The sequence below is a fragment of the Symphalangus syndactylus genome, chromosome 1 (assembly GCF_028878055.3).
Source record: "Symphalangus syndactylus isolate Jambi chromosome 1, NHGRI_mSymSyn1-v2.1_pri, whole genome shotgun sequence".
NCBI lineage: Eukaryota > Metazoa > Chordata > Mammalia > Primates > Hylobatidae > Symphalangus > Symphalangus syndactylus.
The window spans coordinates 109,331,182-109,352,153 of record NC_072423.2 but is presented as its reverse complement, the minus strand read 5'-3'; the positions used below and the strand labels follow the sequence as shown (position 1 = coordinate 109,352,153).

The following is a 20,972-nucleotide window of genomic DNA, read 5'->3' as shown; positions in this document are numbered from 1 at the left end:
AGTATGACTCCAGGGTAGACCTGTTTTGTTGTCACTGAGTTGGTTGGTTGGTTTGTCTGTTGTATTCTTCATGTTTCGCCAAGTTGGCCAGACTGGTCTCGAACTCCTAGCCCGAAGTGATCAACCCGCCTCGCCCCCCAGAGTGCCGGGACCACAGGCGTGAGCCACCACGTCCAGCCCCCACATTGCTTCTGGCCTCCGTGGTAGACCTCCCAGACGGAGCGGCCAGGCAGAGGAGCTCCTCACTTCTACCCAGACACAGGGCGGCTGGGCAGAGGAACTCCTCACTTCCCAGACGGGGCGGCCAGGCAGAGACGCTCCTCACTTCTTCCCAGACGATAGGTGGCCGGGCAGAGGCGCTCCTCACTTCCCAGACGATGGGTGGCCGGGCAGAGGCGCTCCTCACTTCTCAGACGATGGGTGGCCGGGCAGAGGCGCTCCTCACCTCCCAGACGATGGGTGGCCGGGCAGAGGCACTCCTCACTTCCCAGATGGGGCAGCCGGGCAGAGGCGCTCCTCACTTCCCAGACGATGGGTGGCCGGGCAGAGGCGCTCCTCACCTCCCAGACGATGGGTGGCCGGGCAGAGGCGCTCCTCACCTCCCAGACGATGGGTGGCCGAGCAGAGGCGCTCCTCACTTCTTCCCGGCCGCGGCGGCCGGGCAGAGGCGCTCCTCACTTCTTCCCGGACGGGGCGGCCGGGCAGAGGCGTTCCTCACTTCTTCCCGGACGGGGCGGCCGGGCAGAGGCGCTCCTCACTTCTTCCCGGACGGGGCGGCCGGGCAGAGGCGCTCCTCACTTCTTCCCGGACGGGGCGGCCGGGCAGAGGCGCTGCTCACTTCCCAGACGGGGCAGCCGGGCAGAGGCGCTCCTCACTTCCCAGATGGGGCGGCGGCCGGGCAGGGGCTGCAATCCCAGCACCCTGGTAGGCCAAGGCAGGCGGCTGGGGGGTGGAGGCTGCCGCGAGGCCAGACCACGCCACCGCACTCCAGCCTGGGCAACACCGAGCACTGGGTGAGCGAGACTCCGTCTGTAGTTCCAGTAGCTCGGGAGGCTGAGGCGGGCAGAGCACTCGGCGTGAGGAGCTGGCGACCAGCGTGGCCAAGATGGCGAACGCGTGCCTGCAGCGAAAGGAGAAAAGGCAGGCAGCGGTGGGGCGCGCCGGCAGACCCAGGCAGTCCGCGGCGCGGGCAGCAGCAAGCCGAGTAGATTGCAGCCTGGGCCAGCGAGGGGAAAGAAAGAAAGAGAGAGAGAGAGAGAGAGAGAGGGAGGGAGGGAGGGAGGAAGGGAAGATTTTTTTTTCTATATAAGCATTTAAAGGTATAATTTTCCCTATAAGCTTTAGCTCCATCCCCCCATAAGCATTTTGACACACTTTATCATACTTGTCTTTCGTTTTTCTTTTTCTTTGTTTTTTTTTTTTTTTTTTGAGATGGAGTCTTACTCTTTTGCCCAGGCTGGAGTGGAGTGGCGTGATCTCAGCTCACTGCAACCTCCACCTCCTGAGTTCAAGCAGTTCTCCCACCTCAGCCTCCCGAGTAGCAGCTGGAATTACAGGCATGCACCACTATGCCTGGCTAAGTTTTTGTATTTAGTAGAGACAGAGTTTCACCATGTTGGCCAGGCTGGTCTCAAACTCCTGACTTCAGGTGATCCACTTGCCTTGGCCTCCCAAAGTGCTGGGATTATAGGCATGAAGCACCGTGCCCGGCCCATACTTAATTGTCTGGATAATCTTGTATGTTAGGTAGGGTAGATACATTTTACAGATGGGGAAACTGGGGCTCAGAAGGGTGAGTGGCTTACTCAGTATAACTTAGCAAGAAAGTGGCAAAGCTGGACTTTTGGTCTTCAAGGCAGTGCTCCTTTTTCAAACCAATGCTGCTTCTGAGACCATAGATTCTTATAATCCCCTTTCCTGTGATATGTTTGCTTTCTTTCCTAGTTTCTGCTTTGAGGGAAGAAGGTGATTGTTGATTATTGTTGAGCAGAGGTGGAAGGACCGTTAGAAGTAACAGCAGGTATAAGGCAAAGTAGAAGGGAAAGTATGGCAAATGCTAAGGAATGATGAGCTGTCTTATTTGTTAATGCACTGGACACAAGAGGGGGAATCACCGGAGTAAGACTGGAGAGATGACCTATGGTCAGATCATGGAGTAGTTTAGAATTTGTTTTATAGGCAACATGGAATTGATGGTCACTTTTTTTTTTTTTTTTTTTTTTTTTTGACGGAGTCTCGCTCTGTCATCCAGGCTGGTGGCACAATCTTGGCTCACTGCAACCTTCACCTCCCAGGTTCAAGCGATTCTCCTGCCTCAGCCTCCTGAGTAGCTGGGACTACAGGCATGCACCACCACATCCTGCTAATTTTTTGTATTTTCAGTAGAGACAGGGTTTTACCACGTTGGCCAGGCTGGTCTCAAACACCTGACCTCAATTAATCCACGCGCCTCAGCCTTCCAAAGTGCTGGGCTTAAAGACATGAGCCACCATGCCTGGCCGATGGGCCCTTTTACTGAGGAGCATCCATCAGACCTTTGACTTCAGGAATGTTAGACTTTTGACTTCAGGAATGTTACTCTAGCACTGTATCAAAGACATGGCCTGTAGACATGGAGGATCAGTTAGGTCTGTAGTAGAACTCTATGGGAAAAGGTAATGAGGATTAGGCTGTTTGTGTCAGTCGATCACACAGGAGGAGTAAATGGTCAGACTTGTTGCATTGGATTTTACAGGACTTGGTGACTTACTGGATTTGTAGGGCAGATTGAAGAGGGGTGGGTAAAAGCCCAGGAAGATCATGAGATCTTTTACAAAGGTGGGATGAACAGGATAGGGAGTGGATGGGGGAGTGAAAGATATTTTTGGCTTTGCTGCAATAAGTCAGGGCATTGTTTCCTCCTTGATACTGACCTTTGTATGTTGAGTAGTGGGATAGTAGTGCAAGAATTGGTTATTATAGAACATGGAGGTTTGACTGTTGGAGAACAGCACCATGACTTTGTCTTCGAACCAACCTTCAAGTAAGGAGAAGATAGTGTTTTTTGTTTATAACATGTTAAAGGACCCATGACATGTTGTGAGACATCTTGGATTTGGTTTTTCATCCCCCTCTTTTTCTTTTCTCCTGATTATCTGTTCTTAGCTTTCTCTATTCTTTCAGAATGGTAGGGAAAGTTGGGTGTTAACACCCTTAGGGTCTGTTGTTATTAAAGGTAGAGGTTCAAAATTTGACACCTCTGGGATTGGCTTTCCTTATGTAATAGTTTTTCTTTCTTTCATTCATTCATTCTTTTTTTTTTGTTTTGAGACAGGGTCTCACCCAGGACCACCCAGGCTGGAGTGCAGTGGCGTGATCACGACTCACTGCAGCACCCCAGGGTCAGGTGGTCCTCCCACCTTAGCCTACCAGGTAGCTGAGACTACAGGCGTGCGTCACCATGCCCAGCTAATTTTTAAAATTGTTAAAAAATTATTATTTTATTTTATTTTATTTTGAGATGGAGTCTCACTCTGTTGCCTGGGCTGGAGTACAGTGGAGCTATCTCAGCTCACTGCAACCTCCGCCTCCCAGGTTAAGCGATTCTCCTGCCTCAGCCTCCCGAGTAGTTGGGATTACAGGCATGTGCCACTATGCCTGGCTAATTTTTGTGTGTATGTGGTTTTTTTTAGTAGAGTCGGGGTTTCACCACGTTGGCTAGGCTGGTCTCGAACTTCTGACCTCAAATGATCCACCCACCTCAGCCTCCCAAACTGCTGGGATTACAGGCTTTTAAATTTTTAAAAAAAAATACGCGGTGGCTCATGCTTGTAATCCCAGCACTTTGGGAGGCCGAGGTGGGCGGATCACGAGGTCAGGAGATCGAGACCACGGTGAAACCCCGTCTCTACTAAAAATACAAAAAATTAGCCGGGCGTGGTGGCGGGCGCCTGTAGTCCCAGCTCCTCGGAGAGGCTGAGGCAGGAGAATGGCGTGAACCCGGGAGGCGGAGCTTGCAGTGAGCCGAGATCGCGCCACTGCACTCCAGCCTGGGTGAGAGCGTGAGACTCTGTCTCAAAAAAAAAAAAAAAAGATAGACACAGGGTCTCTCTATGTTGCCAGGCTGCTCTTGAACTCCTGGCCTTAAGCAATCCTCCTACCTTGGCCTCCCAAAGTGCTAGGATTACAGGCATGAGCCACTGTGCCTGGCCTAGCAAATTTTTTTCTTTTTTTTTTTGCAGAGAGGGTTTTGCCATGTTGCCCAGGCTGGTCTCGAGCTCCTGGGCTCAAGTAGTCTGCCTGCCTCAGTCTCCCAAAGTGCTGGGATAACAAGCGTGAGCCACCACACTTGGCCTGGTAATGGTTTTGGGGCTCCATATTTTCTTCTAGCTTAGCTTCAGGTCCAGTCTATTCCCCTACATGAGGTACTTTGGAATATTTAGATGACAGGAACTCCTGGAATAATCCAGCCTTTATTTTAAAAAGTTTATTTCCAGTTGCTGCTTAATGTATGTTCTAGTGGATGTGAAAGTATGGAATGGTTGGATACATGTCGTAGGTAGAGTCCTATGTTTTTGTGGCTTTGTAAAGGGATTTTCCAGTGTATTGCTGGTTCATTGGCACATTTATTTCCTTGATGTCACTTCACTGTTTTTTGTTTTTTGGGTTTTTTTTTTGAGACAGAGTCTCACTCTGTTGTCCAGGCTGGAGTAGAGTGGCAGGATCTCGGCTCATTGCAACCTCCGCCTCCCAGGTTCAAGCGATTCTCCTGCCTCAGTCTCCCGAGTAGCTGGGATTACAGCACACACCACCACACCCGACTAATTTTTGTATTTTTAGTAGAGACTGGTTTCACTGTGTTGGCTGGGCTGGTCTCAAACTCCTGACCTCAACTGATCCACCCACCTTGGCCTCCCAAAGTGCTGGAATTACAGGCGTGAGCCACCGCTCCTGGCCTTTCTTCACTCTTTAAGCCTGCAGTAGACTCTTCTTTAATGGTTGATGGCTCTGTCAACTGTCCGTGAAAGGGAGCCCAGACCAAGAGCGATGTCCAAGGGTCTTTCAGTCTTTACAAATGGCAAAAATCCTAATATTATTTCTCCAAAGTAGTTTCTTGTCCTCCTGCCGCAGAGAAACATGGGAGAAAAATAACAAGAAGAAACCTGAGCTTGAATATGCACTAAAGATTGGAGGGTAAAGGAGACTCTGAGAATTTAATATGTTTTCTTTGTTTAACAAGAGCTTTATGTTTCTTATTCATTCAGATTTATGGATCCAGTTCCTAGTTTCACACCAAAATTTCAGCTATTTTCCAGATATATGTCAAATCTTAGTTAATAATGAGATTCTCCTTCCCACTACCACTTGCATTTCTTTTAGGCTACCCTTTTTCTTATGTGAATATTTGCAAGGAAAAACTGGATGTCCCAGTTCTTTTCCTCCAGTGCTTTTACTTTATTACCTGTGCTGGATTTCTTTGGTCTTTGGTTCTCCAAGAAGGTATCCTGAGCCACCACCATCCTTTTCTTCTGAGAACACACTGCTCATCCAAATTGTTTGGCCTACGTTGTGGACAGCCATGTTCAGCTAAGACAAGAGTAGGGCTTTTCTTGGCCGGGTGTGGTGGCTCATGCCTATAATCCCAGTACTTTGGGAGGCCGAGGCGGGCGGATCACTTGAGGTCAGGAGTTCAAGACTAGCCTGGCCAACATGGTGAAACCCCATTTCTACTAAAAATACAAAAATTAGCCGGGCGTGGTGGCAGGTGCCTGTAATCCCAGCTACTCGGGAGGCTGAGGCAGGAGAATTGCTTGAACCCAGGAGGCGGAGGTTACAGTGAGCCGAGATCGCGCTATTGCACTCCAGCCTGGGGGACAAGAGCAAGACTTCATCTCAAAAAAAAAAAAAAAAAAAAAAAAGAGTAGGGCCTTTCTCAAGAATTTTATTGTAAAACAAATCAAAACCCAGGCCAGAAACTACAGACATAAGTAACTTACTGGTTATTCTAAGAATGACTGCTTGCCAAAGGGTTTTATTTCCAAACTTAGTTCCTCCATTTGTGGTTGGGGGTAGCTGGGAGTTTATGGAGCTTTAGGATGAACTTGACAAACTTGTTAGAACGTCAGTTTTACTGGAAGATTGGGGAAGTGGTGTCAAGGTTAGGAGGTTCGGTACTTTAACTGGTAAGGAATTTAAATGTTTTTTATAATGAAAATTATGACATAGAAATCAAAATTCACATACATTTTTTGAGATGAAATAAGATATTTTGGCTGGGTGCGGTGGCTCATGCCTGTAATTCCAGCACCTTGGGAGGCCGAGGCAGGTGGTTCACCTGAGGTCAGGAGTTAGAGACCAGCCTGGCCAGCATGGCGAAACCCCATCTCTACTAAAAATACAAAACTTAGCTGGGTGTGGTGGCCCGCGTCTGTAGTCCCAGCTACTTGGGAGGCTGAAGAACGAGAATCGCTTGAACTCGTGAGGCAATGGTTGCAGTGAGCCGAGATTGTGCCATTGCACTCCAGCTTGGGTGACAGACTGCAGTGGTGCTCACCTGTAATCCCAGGTACTCTGGAGGCTGAGGCAGGAGAATTGCTTAAACCTGGGAGGCGGAGGTTGTGGTGAGCCGAGATCACGCTACTGCACACCAGCCTGGGCTACAGAGCGAGATTTTGTCTCAAAAAAAAAAAGAATGAATATCAAAATAATTATGCTGAGTGAAAGCCAGAACTCCTGAGAGAGAGAGAAAGAAAAAGAGCAAGAGAGTGAGAGAGAATAAGAAAGAATGTGGTATTGAGCCTAAAATACCCATGAGATATATATATGTGTATATATATATATATATTTGGCTTATAACTCTCATAGTCTTTTTACAGTCTTTTGTTATAATGGTGCATGTGTTAGGCCTCAGGGGGAGACTTCAGGAAACAGAATCTCTCTGACCTACTCCTGCCATCCTTTTACCTGCCCCAAGGCAGGACTCTAAAATTCCAAAGCCTCCTTTCTAATTATGGGTCATAAGACCCTCATTCTAGAGAGGGTCCCACTCATACACTGGGGGAAGTAATACTGACGTGAAGCTTCCATAAAAATCCTAGAGGGGATGGGTGCAGTGGCTCATGCCTGTAATCCCAGCACTTTGGGAGGCTGAGGAGGGAAGATCACCTGAGGCCAGGAGTTCGAGACCAGCCTGGTCAACATGGTGAAACCCTGTCTTTACTAAAAAATACAAAAATTAGCTGGGCATGGTGGTACATGCCTGTAATCCCAGCTACTCGGGAGGCTGAGGCAGGAGAATTGCTTGAACTCAGGGGGCAGAGACTGCAGTGAGCCAAGATTGCACCAGTGCACTATAGCCTGGGTGACAGGGCGAGACTCTGTCTCCAACAAACAAAAAACCCTAGAGTACTGAGTTTGGAGAGCTTATGGATAGCTGAACATGCAGAGGTTTCTGGAGGGTGTCACACACAGGGAGGATATGGAAGCTCTGCACCCCTTCCCCCATCCCTTACCCTAGCATCTCCTCATCTATATCCTTTGTAATATCCTTTATAATAAACCAGTAAATGTATTTCTCTGAGTTCTGTGAGTGGTTCCAGCAAATTAATTGAACCCAAAGAGGGGTTCATGGGAACCCCAACATGAAGCCTATCAACTGGTGTGCGTCAGGGGGACAGTCTTGTGACTGAGCACTTAAATGGATCTGACACTGTCTGACATAGTGGGATCTGACATTATCTCCAGGTAGATAGTGTTAGAATTGATTTGGAGGACACCTAGCTGATATCTACTGCAGAATTAATTAGTCGCTTGGTGGTGGGGAGAAATCCCCACACGTTTGGTCACTAGAAGTCTTCTGTGGTGATGATTGTTGTTGTAGTGGTGTGAGAGCAGAGGAAAAACATGGTTTTAGAGTTTTTCCAAAAGAGAGTGAGAGAGCAAGAGAGAATACATCATGTGATTCCATTTATATTAAAAGTCTAAAAAATACAAACCAATCCTTAATGACAGAAGGCAGCTTAGTGCTTCTCTAGGGATAGGATTAGGGGCAGAGAGAGGAGGGAAGGACTTTAAAGTGGCATAAGAAAAACTTTCAGAGGTGACACATTATTATCTTGATTTTTATTAGTTTTATATTAATAGTATACAATCAAACCTGAATAAAGGTATGAAAAAGGTGAAAAAAAATAATCCAAGTAGCTTTTCTTTTCCTTTCTTTTCTTTTTTTGGGACAGAGTCTCATGCACTGTCACTCAGGCTGGAGTGCAGTGGCGCAGTCTTGGCTTACTACAACCTCTGTCTCCCAGGTTCAAGCAATTCTCCTGCCTCAGCCTCCTGAGTAGCTGAGATTGCTGAGATTGTAGGTGTACCCCACCACACTCGGCTAATTTTTGTATTTTTACAAAAAAAAAAAAAAAAAAGGGCAAAAACCGTGATTACTTTTGCACCAACCAGATAGTAGAAATGGGATTTCACAATGTTGACCAGGCTAGTCTCAAACTCCTGGCCCGAAGTGATCCACCCGCCTCAGCCTCCCAAAGTGATGGGATTACAGGCATGAGCTACTGTGCCTGGCCCCAAGTAACTTTTTTATTTTTTATTTTTTTGAGACGGAGCCTCACTGTCACCCAGGCTGGAGTGCAGTGGCGTGATCTCAGCTTACTGCAACCTCCACCTCCTGGGTTCCAGTGATTATCCTGCCTCAGCCTCCCAAGTAGCTGGGACTGACCCTGGGCACCTACTACCATGCCTGGCTAATTTTTGTATTTTTCGTATATTTTTAGTAGAGACGGGGTTTCACCATGCTGGCCAGGCTGGTCTCAAACTCCTGACCTTGTGATCCGCCTGCCTCGGCCTCCCGAAGTGCTGAGATTACAGGCGTGAGCCACCGCACCTGGCCCCAAGTAACTTTTAATATAGTACTCTGTCTATATAGATTCAGTGGGATATATTATATGGAAAAAAAAAACTGTAAAAAAAGAAAAATCTTAGAGCTGGCCACAATGGCTTACACCTATAATCCTAGCACTTTTGGAGTTCAGGGCAGGAGAATCCCTTGAGCCCAGGAGTTCAAGACTGGCCTGAAGAAAATAATGAGACTCCATCACTACAAAAAATTTAAAAATTATCCAGGCATGGTGTGCAGCTGTAGTCCAAGCTACTCAGGAGGCTGAGGCAGGAAGAAGACTCATTGAGTCTGGGAGGTCAAGACTGCAGTAAGCTGTGATCATGCCACTGCACTCCAGCCTTGGTGACAGAGTGAGACTCTGTCTCAAAAAAATAAAGTAAAACCTTGATCTTTACTTAGATTTATTGTTTGTAATGAAACTATTTGACACTATTTTGAGGCTGGGTGCAGTGGCTCACGCCTGTAATCTCAGTACTTTGGGAGACCAAGGCACATAGATCATGTGAGGTCAGGAGTCAGAGATAAGCCTGACCAATATCGTGAAACCCTGTCTCTACTAAAAATACAAAAATTAGCTGGGTGTGGTGGCATGCACCTGTAATCCCAGCAATTTGGGAGGCTGAGACAGGAGAATCGCTTGAACCCAGGAGAAGGAGGTTGCAGTGAGCCAAGATCTGTATTGATGCTGTTGGAAACAAGGTTCTCACTGTGGGACAGAGGAGATACAGATATGGAATAGAAGAACTGAAATTAAGAGTACTGTTATGAACATATGATTTTTAAAATAAATGTATTTCCTAAATAACTAATCACCATGCCTGGCTAATTTTTTTGTATCTTTAATAGAGAGGAGGTTTCACCATTTTGGCCAGGCTGGTCTTGAACTCCTGACCTCGTGATCCACCCACCTCAGCCTCCCAAAGTGCTAAGATTACAGGCATGAACCACTGCGCCCGGCTTTTTTTTTTTTTTTTTTTTTTTTGGGAGGGAGTCTCGCTATGTCCTCCAGGCTGGAGTGCAGCAGCGTGATCTTGGCTCACTGCAACCTCTGCCTCAGGGGTTCAAGCAATTCTCCTGCCTCAGCCTTCTGAGTAGCTGGGGTTATAGGCGCGTGCCACCACGCCCTGCTAATTTTTGTATTTTTAGTAGAGACAGGGTTTCACCATGTTGGTTAGGCTGGTCTTGAACTTGTGACCTCGTGATCCGCCCACCTCAGCCTCCCAAAGTGCTGGGATTACAGACGTGAGCCACCGCGCCCGGCCTAATTTTTTGTATTTTTTAGTAGAGACGGGGTTTCACCATGTTGGCCAGGCTGATCTTGAACTCCTGACCTCAGGTAATCTGCCCTCCTCGGCCTCCCAAAGTGCTAGGATTACAGGCATTTGCTACTGCGCCTGGCCAGAGATTTATTCTTGTATGTTTGAATAGCTCTGAATAGCTCATTCCCTTTCATAACTCAGTAGTATTCCACTTTATGGATATATATCCCAATTTGTTTATCCATTTTGTGTTTGTTTTTTTTTTTTTTTTTTTTTTTTTTTGAGAAAGGGTCTTGCCCTGTCGCCCAGGCTGGAGTGCAGTGGTGCAATCTTGGCTTACTGCAACCTCTGCCTCAGTCCCCCGCGTTGCCAGGATTGTAGGCGCCTGCCACCATGCCCAGCTAAGTTTTTGTATTTTTAATAGAGACGGGGTTTCACCATGTTGGCCAGGCTGGTCTTGAACTCCTGACCTCAAGTGATCCACCTGCCTTCGCATCCCAAAATGCTGGGATTAAAGACGTGAGCCACCACACCCAGCTTTGTTTTCTTTCTTTTTTTTTTTTGGCCCAGGACATTGTTTTTTTATTTTTGTTTTCAATTACAAATAAGACCACTATGAACATTCACGTACAAGTCTTTGTGGGGCATGTGCTTTCATTTTGCTTAGATAATGGATCCCGTCACACTACTGACTATCCACATCATGGGGAAAAAATGGAATAGGATAAAACTGAGAATAGAACTTAGTGGCACTTTGCTAGAGATCTCCCTTTAGATGAACCATTATCATTCAGTGAATAAGGTTATTAATCTGTCTGTGAATCTACGTGACTACTCTCCAGCCCACAGATCACCATAGGATCTATAGGACTATCAGAATAGACTTTGTCAAATGGGTTAGTTGAAATTAATTTCTTGTTAGTTAGGTACCTGGTAGTTAAGAGTCGGCTTGGAGTCAAAGTTGCTTAAAAAGCTGTGTAGCCCCATGAGTATCACTGCCTAAAACAATGGCAAGTCTCAAAGAGACCAGGGGGCATTAGGAAAGCAATAACAGTGTGTGAGAGCAGCAGGGGAAAGAGATACATTCATCCAGTCATTCAATAATAATTATTGAGCACCTGCTCTTTGCCAGGCATTGTCGTGGGCATTGGGAATGGGGAACAAAAATGCCTCTTCTCATGGGATTTTCATTTTAGTAGGTAGAGATAGATGGTAAACAAGTATATAAACAATATGTCAGAAGGTATAAGTGTTACGAAGAAAGGGAGAGTAGGTAAAGTCTGGGGTGGTGCTTCCTTTTTAGAGACAGAGCTCTCTGTAGCCTTGAACTCCTGGGCTGAAAGGATCCACCTGCCTTACCCTCCAAGTACCTAGGACTACAGGTGCATACCACCACTCCAGCTAATTTTTAAAAAACTTTTTGTAGAGAGGCTGGGCCTAGTGTCTTATGCCTGTAATCCAAGCACTTTGGGACACTGAGGCGGGAGGATCAGTTGAGGTCAGGAGTTTGAGACCAGCCTAGGCAACATAGTGAAGACCTCATTAATACTACAAAAAAAAAAAAAAGCTAGGCATGGTGTCAAGCACCTGTAGTCCCAGTTGCTTAGGAGGCTGAGGTGGGAGGATCACTTGAGCCAGGAGGTTGAGGCTGTAGTGAGTCAACTTTGTGCCACTGCACTCCAGCCTTGGTGACAGAGTGAGACTATGTCTCAAAAAATAAATAGGCTGGATGCAGTGGCTCACGCCTGTAATTCCAGCACTTTGGGAGGCCGAGGCAGGTGGATCACTTGAAGTTGGGAGTTTGAGACCAGCCTGGCCAACAAGGTGAAACCCCGTCTCTACTAAAAAATACCAAAATTAGCTGAACATGGTGGTAGGTACCTGTAATCCCAGCTACTTGGGAGGCTGAGACAGGAGAATTGCTTGAACCTGGGAGTGGAGGTTGCAGTGAGCCAAGATTGTGCTGTTACACTCCAGCTTGGGTGACAGAAGGAGACTGTGCCTCTAAATAAATAAATTAATTAATTAAATAAATAAATAAATAATAGGGAATCTCCAAGCCTACTGTGGCTTGGAAGCCTGCCTGAAAAATAAACAAATGAATAAATAAATAATTTTTTGGGTAGAGATGGAGTCTTGCTCTGTTGCCCAGGGTAGTCTTGAACTCCTGGCCTTAAGTAGTACTCCCACCTCAGCCTTCCAATGATGGAATTACAGATGTGAGCCCTGCACCTGAGGGAAGTAAGTGGGCTAGCCAGGTGGTTGTCTAGGGAAAAAATATTGTAGGCAAGTGGAATAGCAAGAGCTGTTGGAGAGTTTGGGCAGAGGAGTGACACAATCTGACTTTTAAAAGATCATTCTGGCTGATATGGAGGTAATTGCCTGTATGGGGGATAAGGGATAAAGTAGGGAAACCAGCTAGGAAGATATTGCAGAAATCTAAGCAGGAGGTGATGATAGCTTGGTGGAGGTGGTGAAAGTAGTTGGATTCAGGATATGTTTTGAAGACAGAGCTAATAGGATTTGTTGGTCAAATGGATATAGATTGTATGAGAGAAATTAAGGATGAATTCCATGGTATTTGGACTGATAAACTGGAAGATGCCATTTTCTGAGCTTGGGAAGATTGTGGGGAGATACAGATGGGGAGCAGATAGGAGTTTGGTTTTGGAATCCATCATTTAGTTTTGTAATCCATCTGAAATTAATTTTCGTATGATGTGAGATAGGGGTCGAGGTTCATCCCTCTTTGCCCCAGTATGGTTATCTAATTTATCCAGCACTCTGCATTGCATTGTTGTTGTACCCTTTGTTGTAAACCAAGGTATAGTACATGTGTGGATCTGAACTCTCTATTTTGTTCCCACATAGCTTTCAGGGAAATGGGAGTAGAGGGGAGGTAGTGCAGTGTGGTGGCTTAGAGCATGGACCTTGTAGACAAATCAACCACCTGGAATCAAATCTTATCTTTACTCCTTAGGGCCTTGTGAGGTAAATGTCCTCATCTGTAAAATGGGAACAATTAGAGCATGATCTCCTTAATGGGGTTGTTTGATGACTGAATTAGTTTATGTTCGTAAGGTGACTAAATAGCTGAAGAAGGATAATAAGCATTGCTGATGGGCTGGACCCAGTGCTCCTGCAGGAGTGACTGGAGTAGTTGTTAGATGGCCTTGGACATGACTGGGAATACAATGGGGTTCCTCTCTAGCAGGGCTCACCACAGACTTGGGACTGGGGCTGTAGGCAATAGTTGTTCTGCCAACCCTCCTGAAGGGAAGGTGGTTAAGTATTCTTTGAATTGTTATCTTCTGAAGTCTTCCAATGGTCTTCTTTTTTCTTTTTTTTGTGATGGAATCTCACTCTGTTGCCCAGGATGGAGTACAGTGGCGTGATCTCAGGCCGCTGCAACCTCTTCCTCCCACATTCAAGTGATTCTTCTTGCCTCAGCCTCCCGAGTAGCTGGGATTACAGGTGTGAACCACCATACCTGGCTAATTTTTTTTTTTTTTGAGACTGAGTCTTGATCTATTGCCCAGGCTGCAGTGCAGTGGCAAGATCTCCGCTCGCTGCAGCCTCTGCCTCCTGGGTTCAAGTGATTCTCTTGCCTCAGCCTCCCGAGTAGCTGAGATTACAGACCCCCACCACCATGCCCAGATAATTTTGTATTTTTAGTAGAGATGGGGTTTCACTATGTTAGCCAGGCTGGTCTGAAACTCCTGACCTCAAGTGATCCACCCGCCTCAGCCTCCCAAAGTGCTGAGATTACAGGTGTGAGCCACTGCGCCTGGCCTTCCAGTGGCTTTTGATACAATTTAGAATACAGAAACAGGATGTATTTGCTTGAATTTGAGGGTTTTTTTTTTTTTTTTTTTTGAGATGGAGTTTCACTCTTGTTGCCCAGGATGTATTTGCTTGAATTTGAGGGTTTTTTTTTTTTTAGAGATGGAGTTCCACTCTTGTTGCCCAGGCTGGTATGCAGTGGCGCAATCTTGGCTCAGTGCAGCCTCCACCTCCCAGGTTTCAGCGATTCTCCTGCCTCAGCCTCCTTAGTAGCTGGGATTACAGGTGTGCTACCACCACACCTGGCTAATTTGTAGTTTCAGTAGAGACAGGATTTCACCATGTTGGCTAGGCTGGTCTCGAACTCCTGACCTCAAGTGATCCACTTGACTCGGCCTCCCAAAGTTCTGGGATTACAGGCATGGGTCACTGTGCCCGGCCTGAATTTTATGTATTTTAAATACGTCTAGTTTTGAATGTAGTTTCTCAATTATAATTAGAGACAGCAGCAGCCATTGCCTTTTTCTCTGCAGCTTTACTGATAGGCACTGCAGTGTGGTAATGTTGGGCACACTGGAATAAAGAGAAAGGAACCTAGAGAAGGCTTCCTGGAGGAATAACCATTAAACTGAAACCTGAGAACATGAATTAGAATTCATTCGTAACTGTTGGATTAAGAGGCGGGGAAAGAAGGAGATAGCATTAGCAAAGGCCCAGAGACCTGTGAGCGCACTGCGATTTTGAGGCTGGAGACCATTGAGCAGAAGCTGTGTGGGTGGAGGTGGTTGGCGGGAGGTAGTTGGTGGTCAGAGAGAAGGCTAGAGGTGAGCAATCAAAGGAACCTTTAAGCATTTTAGATTTTTATCCTAAGTGCAAAAGGGATAGGTGTAGTGTCTTAAAAGATCCTGGGTGGGTGAAGACTCACATGGTCAAATTCAGAAAGCTCACACTGTCTGCATTGTGGGTTGGAGAGGAAGCAAGTTAGGAGGCAGGGAGACTGTGGAGGTTGGTGTAGGAAGCCAGACCAGGTAGTGGCAATGGTATGGAGAGGAGTAGCCTGAGATTCTTAGGTATACTCTTTAGGTACAGAATCTGTGATGGACATGAGAAAAGGCAAGGATGAGATTTTTTTTCCTTGATGGTGACATTGTGGAGTGTAGGATCTTGAGAGAGCCACTGCTCTAAAAATGCTCTTCTAGCTTAGAGATTTTGCACTGTGTTTTAGCAACTCTTCATTGTTCCTTTCTTTTCACCCATCAGGAAGCACCATTACAGCGTGGCCCCAGATAGATACATATTTTCTTTGAATTTTATATCACCCTATGGAAAAAGTTTATTGTTTTATTTTTTTATGTATGTATGTATGTATTTATTTATTTTGAGACAGAGTCTTGCTGTGTCCCTCAGTCTGGAGTGCAGTGGTGCAATCTTGGCTCACTGCAACCTCCACCTCCCGGGTTCACGCTATTCTCTGGCCTCACCCTCCCAAGTAGATGGTATTACAGGCGCCTGCCACACACCTGGCTAATTTTTGTATTTTTAGTGGAAACAGGGTTTCATCATGTTGGCCAGGCTGGTCTCAAACTGCTGACTTCAGGTAATCCCCCCACCTTGGCCTCCCAAAGTGCTGGGATTACAGGCATGAGCCACCGCGCCTGGCCTATTGTTTTATTTATTATGATTTTTTAAAATTATTATTATTTTGAGATGGGAGTCTAGCTTTGTTGCACAGTTTGGAGTGCAGTGTTGTGATCTCAGCTCACTGCAACCTCCGCCTCCCTGGTTCAGGAGATTCTCCTGCCTCACCCTCCTGAGTAGCTGGGATTACAGGTGCCCACCACCACGCTTGGCTAATATTTGTATTTTTAGTAGAGATGGGGTTTCACCATGTTGGCTAGGCTGGTCTCAAGTGATCTGCCTGCTTTGCCTTCCCAAAGTGCTGGGATTACAGGTGTGAGCCACCGCACCCAGCCTGTTTTATTTTTTAAACGGCCAGTCAGAAAAGGCTTTACCTGTCTTCTCTGACCAGAGTTTACTCTTCAGCTTTTTGCATTCACAGGGTTAAGATTTAGGGTTTCAACTAACGAGATAGGTCAGAAGGCTCATTACATGCATTAGTTTATTATTTTGCCAAGGCATGGCTTTAGATGATGCTCGCTTTATCCCTTCTCTTAGGCTGGGGTGTGGGAACTGGTAACTTGGCCCTGCCCTCCACAGCATATGCACTTCAACCTACTCTGTTCTCTGCTCCCAGATCAGCAATTCTTATCATCATTAAGGTTTTGAAGGGATCATTTAAAATTTTCGGTTATACTTGAGTGCATTTTGTGGAGGAAATTATGGGCTATAGCAATATTCTTTAATTTGTGATTTTGTAAAGGTTTCTTTTTTCTTCTTTGCCTCTTGTGCTTTCCCAGCATGGTGTCTGCTGTGACATCTGATGCTCTGCTTGTGAAACCCCAGTCTTTGTTCACTCCTTTTTTTCTCAACTACTGAATCCTTCTGGGCATTTGTGTGTGTGTGTGCGTGTGTGTGTGTGTGTGTGTGTGGTTTGTGGTCTCTGCTTCAAAGTGTTCACCAGTAGAACTGAATAGTAAACTGAGTTCTGTTGATTCCGCCCCCACACCCCGCAGGTTACTAGCATGCTTTTGTTTGTTCATAGGATCAATTTTATTGTCTTCTCTCTTAAGGTAACAGACATAATAGCAAAAAATTTGGGAGGATTATCACTTTAGTTTGTATACCTGAGTCCTCTCAAATAAGCAGAATGAGCTATTGTTTCTTTTTGTCCATTCTTTCTTAAAAGGGACAGTAGTTACCTCTCTTAGTTTCTTCTTGCTTGATGTGGCCACCTCACATGGGGCCTTAGAGGAGTTTGTGTGTTATGGAAAGATTTGTATACTATTCCATACCTCTGTTACCATTTAAAATGAATTTGGGGTAAAAAAAATTAGCCGGGCATGGCGGCAGGCACCTGTAGTCCCAGCTACTCCGGAGGCTGAGGCAGGAGAATGGCGTGAACCCAGGAGGCGGAGCTTGCAGTGAGCTGAGATCGAGCCACTGCACTCCAGCCTGGGTGACAGAGTGAGACTCGGTCTCAAAATAAATACGTAAATAAATAAAATGGATTTTGGAGAGGGAGAATGGATGCGATTCTGCACTATAACATGAGACTTTACCTGTCTGAGCCCTTAGGGAAGGATCACAATCCCCCAAGGCTACAAACAGATTTGTTCTCATTATTACCTGTATCTCATTCATTATTAAAGAATGAATCTTTGGAACTGGGCCTGGTGGCTCACGCCTGTAATCCCAGCACTTTAGGAGGCCGAGGTGGGTGGATCACTTGAGGTCAGGAGTTTGAGACCAGCCTGGCCAATATGGCGAAACCCCATCTCTACTAAAAATACAAAAATTAGCTGGGCATGGTAGCAGGCGCCTATAATCCCAGCTACTCAGGAGGCTGAGGCAGGAGAATCGTTTGAACCTGGGAGGCAGAGGTTGCAGTAAGCCAAGATTGTGCCACTGCACTCCAGCCTGGGTGACAAAAGCAAGACTCCATCTCAAAAAAAAAAAAAAAAAAAAAAAGGATGAATGCATCTTCTTTAATAATCTCCCCTTTTGGGATATAAAGATTCCTTTTGCTCCTCCAACTCTCAGCTCCCAGGATCTCTGGAGATGCTAGGAGAGAGCTTTCTGGGTCTCCTTGAGAGAGGCTGCCAGCTGGAGCCCCTAAGAAGGGCGGGAAGCCCAGCACCGATTGACATGACCCTTATACCAGCTCTAAACCCAACACGTCAGGCAACTGCAGCATCTGGAAACATTTTATTCCTTCTAATGCATAATTGCAGGTGGAGGAATCACGGGCCCTTTAGTGATTCAAAGGTTTCCAAGAATAATATGCTTAAGGCTTTAATTCTATTTTTATTTCTTCCCATGTTTTACTCATACTTTGGGAAGTAAGGAAGAAAATATTTTATCATCTCTGTTCTCCTATTCAGATACTTAGCCCATTCCTTTAATAGATTTTTTTTTTTTTTTTGCCTTAGAGAGATGAGAGACCCTTGGAGGTAAAATTGTAAGAGGAGCTCTTGTTTCCTCTCCAACCTATTGTCACTTGAATCCTTTGGCAGTGCCTGGAAGGAAGGGTTCAGATGGGTTAACAGGGACCAAGGATTGCCTGTTGACTTTTTTTTTTTTTTTAATTTTTGTGAGTACATAGTAGGTGTATATATTTATGGAGTATATGAGATGTTTTGATACATGCATACAATGCATAATAATCACATTATGGAAGATGGGGTATCCATCCCCTCAAGCATTTACTGTTTATCTTGCAAACAATCCAATTATATTCTTTTAGTTATAAAAGCTGTGGTTCAATGCCTCAAAGTAGGTGGCTGTGCCTTAACTGTATGTGTATTGTCAGGCTGAGGGCCTCTTTCATCCTTGTCAAGGGGAGTGTTAACCTTTTCTCCTTTCTTTCTTTCTTTTTTTTGATTGAGACGGAGTCTCACTCTGTTGCCCAGGCCGGAGTGCAGTGGCGCAATCTTGGCTCACTGCAACCTCGGCCTCCGGGTTTAAGCAATTCTCTGCCTTTGCCTCCCGAGTAGCTGGGATTACAGGTGCCAGCCACCACGCCCGGCAAATTTTTATATTTTTACTAAAGACGAGTTTGACCATCTTGGCCAGGCTGGTCATGAACTCCTGACCTCGTGATCCACCCGCCTAGGGCTCCCAAAGTGCTGGAATTACAGGTGTGAGCCACCGCGCCTGGCCTACCTTCTCTCCTTTCATACAGCACTTTTGAATAAGCTGCAGCCATTTTCAGGTAGGACCTAGCTCTCTCTATATTCTCTGGTCCCTGGGCAGTAGAGTTTCCCATCCTTAATATGTGGTGATGGCTACATATAAGATTGCTTCTGGAATTCTGGGAGATGGAAGGAATGAGGGAAATCAAACTAAATATGTGATTCAGCATTTATGTTTGGCATAAGGACTTTGGTTAAAGACAGATAAAATTAGTGGATCTTTTCTCATAACTGATGGAATAATGAAGTTGAGTGATTGGAGAAAGTGGGGGAGTACTTTTAAAAATCAGCTCAAGGCCGGGTACAGTGGCTCACGCCTGTAATCCCAGCACTTTGGGAGGCTGAGGCGGGCGGATTACCTGAGGTCAGAAGTTTAAGACCAGCCTGGCCAACATGGCAAAACCCCATCTCTACTAAAAAAACAGAAATTAGCTGGGCATGGTGGGCACCTGTAATCCCAGCTACTTGGGAAGCTGAGGCAGGATAATCGCTTGAACCTAGGAGGCGGAGGTTGTGGTGAGCCAAGATTACACCACTGTACTCCAGCCTGGGTGACAGAGCAAGACTCTGTCTCAAAACGAAACGAAACAAAACAAAACAAATAAAAAAAAAGAATCAGCTCAAATTTCTGAAGCAGTGGTGTAGTGATGTTAGGTTTGGATATGTGAGATAACAGTGTTTTACATATTTGTAAATGTTCTTTTTGTATTCTGGATATACTAATCCATTGTTACTTATATACTTATGTTGTTAGTAACAGCTAGTCTGTTGGCTTATGTTTTAACTTTGTTCATGATGGTCTTTGTTGTAAAAAAAAAAAACACAAAACCTGTAATTTTATTGTAGTTAGTTTAAGCAATCTTTTCCATTGTTTCATAGTCATTTATTTCATGAGTGAAAAAGTAAGTGAACATAGGAAAGGCATACTTTAAAGATTGGAATATGATTTTCATCAGTGTCTTCAGTTTTAATTTGGATTTTAAAAGTTTGGACTTTTTGAAATTTTTCTTGATATTACCGTGTCTGTAAGATTTTAGTAGAAAAGGCATGTACTTTATTTTATTTATTTATTTTTTTACTTATTTATTTATTTATTTATTTAAGACAAGTCTCGCTCTGTCGCTCAGGCTGGAGTGCGGTGGCGCAATCTCAGCTCACTTGCAAGCTCTGCCTCCCAGGTTCACGCCGTTCTCCAGCCTCAGCCACCTGAGTAACTGGGACTACAGGTGCCTGCCACCACACCCAGCTAATTTTTTAATATTTTTAGTAGAGATGGGGTTTCACCATGTTAGCCAGGATGGTCTCGATCTGACCTTGTTTTTGTGATCCACCTGCCTCGGCCTCCCAAAGTGCTGGGATTACAGGTGTGAGCCACCAAGCCTGGCCCCAGGCATGTGCTTTCATAACTCTGTGTTATTCAGAAATTTAACTAGAATCTTCAAGTTATCAAATTTAGTCTTTCTTCTTTTACCTCTAGCTGAGACTTTCCCACTTTGTGACTGGTTTGCTGAGAACATGGTAATTCTTGCCTATGGTTGCAGTGGTGGCCAAAAATCATCATGATGCTGCTTTGCAGAGTCAAAATTAATTGTCTTCAGTACAGGGATAGAATTTAAGATGGTTAAAAAGGCATGTAGGCCGGGCGTGGTGGCTCACGCCTATAATCCCAGCACTTTGGGAGGCTGAGGCGGGTGGGTCACGAGATCAGGAGTTCGAGACCAGCCTGGCCAACATGGCGAAACCCCGTCTCTAGTAGAAATATAAAAATTAGCTGGGCATGGTGGCGCGCACCTGTAATCCCAGCCACAGGAGGCTGAGGCAGGAGAATTGCTTGAACCTGGGAGGTGGAGGTTGCAGTGAGCTGAGATCATGCCACTGCATTCCAGCCTGGGCGATAGAGTGAGACTCTGTCTCCAAAAAAAAAAAATGGCATGTAGTTGTGTTTAAGAATGATTGTTGTGTTAATTCTGCTAAAGCAGTGATTCGCAACTGGGAGTGATTTGGCCCTGAAGGGGACATTTGTCAATGTCTGGAGATATTTTTGGTTGTTACAATTAGGATGCTACTACTGGAATCTAGTGGATAGAGGTCAGGGATAAACGTCCTACAGCACACAGGATAGCTTCTCCCACCACAGCGTTATCTAATCCCAAATGTTAGTATTGCTAAGGTTGAGAAACCCCGTGTAGCCCTGCTATCTTTTAAAAATGGTTTGTAGTTGTTCCCATCCCT

General features: G+C 45.7%; 1 protein-coding gene and 1 non-coding gene across 11 annotated transcripts in view; one reads left to right on the top strand and one right to left on the bottom strand.

Annotated features, from left to right (window-relative positions):
* Window positions 1–20,972, top strand: part of RAD54L2 (RAD54 like 2) — a 138,580-nt gene that overhangs the window by 61,817 nt on the left and 55,791 nt on the right. The gene's annotated exons all lie outside the window — the stretch shown is intronic.
* On the bottom strand, window positions 18,296–18,420 carry LOC129461643 (U6atac minor spliceosomal RNA). Its single transcript, XR_008650633.1, has one exon. It is a non-coding gene; the product is annotated as a U6atac minor spliceosomal RNA (small nuclear RNA).